This window comes from Chaetura pelagica, unplaced genomic scaffold (genome assembly GCF_000747805.2).
Source record: "Chaetura pelagica isolate M959 unplaced genomic scaffold, ChaPel_1.0 scaffold356, whole genome shotgun sequence".
NCBI lineage: Eukaryota > Metazoa > Chordata > Aves > Apodiformes > Apodidae > Chaetura > Chaetura pelagica.
The window spans coordinates 6,358,008-6,363,172 of NW_009953964.1; positions in this window are offsets into that span (position 1 = coordinate 6,358,008).

Below are 5,165 nucleotides of genomic sequence, written 5' to 3' on the forward strand. Positions count from 1 at the left end.
GTTACTTAGATTATTTGCTCTAGGTAAGTAAATGACTGCAAGTTAAGCTTGTGGAGCCACATTAGAATAATTCAGCACAGCAATAGAATAAGTAGTAAGAATAACTGTTACCTATTCATATAAAGGGTGCAATAATAAGGAACTAAAAATCAGATTTAAAACCATAAAGTGTGGCAAAAGGAACAGAAAACTGTGCTTTCCAGATAATATTCTTTTTCTATACACATTTATGAGAGTTACTTTAATTTCTGTATCTATGTGGTAATGTTTGTCTATGCACTGTTCTGGTTTGACTCTTAAAAGTAGGAAACACTTTGTAAGTACCAAAATAAATTAGCCACTTTGCACTTAACCATTCACAGTTCAGCCCACAGTTTACAGAATATTTAGACTCAGTGTAATCACTTGAGAGAAATGTTGCTAATGTTATTGGCTCCAAGAAATGCAATCAAATAACTTCATGGTAAAAATTAATAAACACATATTGGGTCTGTATTGTATTCCTAAACACAACTCGAGGGAGAATTGATTTACAAGGAGTCAGACACAGAGGATTGCCCTGAACTCTGCAACACAAACACTGTCTTGATCGAAACCCCATTAGTGTGAAGGAAACCTCTTCCATAACTGTAATGGGTTTTGAAGGAGACTTGTATTGATTTTACACCAAATGTAAGAAAAGTGTTCCTCCTGGAGTGGGAGGAAAAGCAGTTGAAATCTTTCCTTTGTAAAGGGTCTGTTGAAGAAAAACACCTTTCCTGCTTTATAGAGCAACCTTTGATGGAAGCTTTAGGGCAAATTCAAATTAAATCCTTGAAAACTTTGGAACTGTCAAAGAGCCAAGCAGGTGTGTGCCAGAAAAGCCTGTTCCATGAGCAATTCCACAGGAACAATTTTAAGAAACCTGTTAAAAACTGACTCTAAAATATTTAGCTATATAACTGGGTTTTATTTTATTCCAGATTCTATCACCCTTGTGTCCTAGATTAACAGAAATAATAACATTTGTTTTGTAGGGGATATTTACAAAGCATTTGAGCTGCAATTAAACAGCAGCTCTAATCCAAAGAGTTCATTAGTTCAGCACGTATCTCCTCTTTCTCCACTCACACAGATGCAGCACGACAAAAAATTCTGCTGTAATTTTACAAGTAGCTTGTTTTATTGAGGCAGATAAAACATAAACAACTATGTGTTTGTGTAGAAATATATAAAGCTTAAGGTTTCTGTTAGTGTTATTACACTTTTTATATGTATTTTGCCATTTACAACATCATCACTGAGCCTTAGGGTCCAGATCTTAAAAAATTGTACACAATTGTCAAATTATTTTTTTTTATTAGATAGAAAAATGCTTGATGGTCAATTAATGAACAACTAAAATTACTTTGCTAAATATTGGAAGTTGTTTGCATTTTAAGGTGAAAGAGTGATTCCATGACCGTGATGCAATGATCAAACAGGACAATCTTTTAGTGGTTGGAAATCACTCTCTTCTAGCTGAATATTTATGATGTATCATTATGGTGAATGCACACTCTAAATTTGTTGAAAAAATACTAGCAGGTGTAAAGCCATGTTTTCATTCACTGTTTTGGTGCAGTGTTTTGTGGAAAATTTCTTCCTTTTCTGGGGAACAGGGACTGTCTTCAAAAGCTGTAAATACTTGACAAACAATGTGGGAAAACTGCTCTCACATTGATGCCAATCTGGGAGAAGAGTTCTCTGATTAAGATGTAGATCTGATGTGCAGTGAAATCTGGTTCTTGTCACATTTTAAGCTTGTAAGGTTCATGCTGATGCCATTGAAAGATTAATAATGTTTCAACCACAGTGGCATATTTATTTGTTGGAAGTGTCCTGAAAAGTAATTTTATAAAATCTCATTAAAATATTGCAAAGAATGGATTTTCTTGGGTCAGTTACAACAAGAGTATGTTCTGTATATGAATATGCACAGTTATGTAAGGTTTTAAGCCTTCCTCAGTGGCCAGATGTCTCATTTTTTCTACCTTTTTTTAATTCAGGACATCTACTGAGAACATCTCTTTTTACAACAGCAAGAAATGTAGATGAAGAATACTTACCTGTGTTACTTTCAAGAGCTAGGGTAGTAGAATTTGCCTTAGAAATTCCCTGCCATGTAGATAATTAATTACATTAGTTACCTACAATCACTCTGATATGTTTGCTGCTCTTGATGTCTGTAATGAGCACATACACTGACAGCTCTGAGAATTTCCACTGAGAAATCCATCACGCAATCTGTTTAGTCCAAGGGCTGTGCTACTGGAGTGTCAGTCCTGTTAGGGATGATGAGAATGATTGATATTATGCAAGACTTGACCTCTTGCTGCTCTGTTGCTTAAACCTACAGTAGACAAGCGGGTTTTTATTGTCACCTAAAGGTTTTCCATGAGGCTCAGAAATTGTAGTGAGGTCATTTAGCCATTGGGAAAACAGAGTCTGCAGAAGTTCCTCTGGAAAAGTCAACGTTTGGGGGAAGGAGACCTCCTTTTCCTTCTCTGAGGGCTTGTGTGACTCCACACACAGAAGCACTTGGTCAGAAACTCATGGCCTGCCACTTGGTGCTGATTTGTGTAGACACGTAGGAGCAGGACACAGTGCTGGTGGCCAGAGCAGCTGGAGGCTCAGCTTTTGCCTCCTCAGGCACCCAGGAGGGACCTCACTCCTCTTGGCCCAAAGGGCTGCTTGGCTGCACAAGGAGAGAAAGTGAAACATCCCAAAAGTTAGTGAAGGTGGAACCTCTGTCTTAACAGTCACAAAGCCATGAACATCATTCAGTTTTGTGTCTTTCCAAAGATTTGTCTCTCTCTTATACCTGGAAATATCTGCTGGCACAAAAGCTTTCTCCATTCCCCAGTTCCTTTCTCACACACAGACCAGACATGTCATACATCTAGTCCTAATGTGCTCATGCTTTCCATGTTTGGAAGAAACTGTTGTAAATTATTATGCAATTCAGAGCTCATCTGAGCAGCAGTGATTCTTCATCCTCCCACCAGAAGAAAAACTCTTGAATGCCCTATGAATCTCAGCCAGATGGCTGATGCCTGACATTTTTTCCTGTGCTTACTGTGCTCTGTAGGTGACAAAGTAGCCAAAGAGATTATCCAAGACAAGCTGAAATGTATGCATATCTGAAAATGATGTGAAAGTGAGGAGGCAGCTGTTCTGAGCTGACCTAAGCACAGCACAAACCTCCTACACGTCTCTTGGCACTGCAAACAATTCTTCAGCCACAACCCACAGCAGCCTCCTGTGAGCATATTGTGAGTTGGTCAAATGTAAGTGCACATCTTCACCTACTGTGTAAAGCAACAAATCCAACCTTACAAGCACAAAAGATGAAAGAACAGTTAATAATATGAAGGTTGTTTAGGACCTAGCCTAGATGATGCTTCGCAGGATGTCAAGTCCTGCTTCAGTCAACCTCAGGCAAAGGCTGAGCAAAGGCTCAGCTCTTCACTGCCATTCACCTGGTTCTCCTCTCTTTCCTGGGAGGTAACCTTACTCTTCTGCTGGCATTTCATGAGAAGCTCTCCAAAGAGAAGCACTTAGGAACAACAGAACAACCAACCCAGCTCAATGGAGTGCAAGAATATTGAGAGAAATAATGAGATTTTTCAAAACAACATGTTTGAATTAATTTCATTATAATTTATGTTCTCATGTCTCACAGGTCTTTTTGAAAATTATTTCCACTTTAAGTGAACGTAATCTTTCCTATGTAATCTAATCTTTCCTAATGTAAGGGGCAATATATCTCATCTAAGGTATATAATCTTTCTGTGATGCAATGAATTGTGCTTTTGAGAAATATTAACTTGAAGTAGATACTAAGCCAAAATTTAGTGAAATTAATATTGAAGTGATCTGCCCATGACCATGACCATTTAACTGAACAGGGAACAGAAGTTTGAATTTTCTGGATTTTGATTTGTTCCATTGTAGGCATTAGATTCCAAATTCACCTCTAAATTCAGAGCATAGTCCTCTGACATTTATTCCTCTACAGAAGGATAGAAAGGAAATTTTTTAAGTATAAAGTTATAGGATGTTTCCTCTCCTCACCCTCAAGTTCATTAAATGTTCATGCTGCTTGATTTCATAATACCAACTTTCTAGATTTCATTCAGAACATCATCTCATTACAGAAGGAACACACTCTAAATCTGGAAACAAACCCCCAAAATAGTTTTGTTTGGCAGGTATCACAATGAGTGTAGGCTGATTTCTTACGTTAAAATATTTTTTCATTCACATGTGAGTGGATGTACAAGGAATACCTACTGCAGTCCTCAGATCTTCCCTTGGAACACTGATTCTTTAGTCTTGTATAAAACTACACACCAGGCAAGCTCCTTTTTGTACCTGAAACCCCAGGAGCTCTACATCTTGGCTGTATTATGTCACCATTGACCTTTCACAGAGTAAAATCCTTCAGTTATCTATTTTTATGTTGTATAAATCACCGAATATGTACACACACAAATTGGTGTGTGTGGATGTAACACTGGGCTTCCCACCATGTCATTAACGTTGTTGGCAGTGACAGCAGTTTGCAGGCTTCATCCCAAAGTACACTACCAACAAGCAACTTTTCTGAGAGATCTTATTCCTTGCAGAATTCGTGTTTGGAATACTTGTTGTTGGACTTCCTTACAATGAGCAGCTCCCACTGCAAACATGGACAAATGCTCAGAACGAAGCACATACATATGCCTAAATGTCAAGGCAGACAATCCAATTAATAACACACATGTTTTAAAGTAATTTCACTGCAACTCTTGGTTTAGGTTTTCTGATTGGCACAGGAACAACAGTGCCAGCTGCAGAGATAGGCAAGTTTCCCTTGAAATCCAGGTGAGTCAGAACTGCAAGTACTTTTGAGCAGGACAGAGAGAACAATTTGAACCAGACCTGCAGCAGGTGAGGCAGACCAGGATCTGAATATGTGCATGAAGGTCTAGAGATGGGGAGAATTTGTGGGCAGCTCATTATTCAGATCCTTCAGTTTTGTGAAACTGAAAATTAATTATAAAATTTAATTCTTGACTAACAAGGAAGAGTGTATGGTTTAACATATGGTGCCAGATGTTATTACAGAGGGGGGGGGGGGGGGGGAGGGGAGGAAACATGAA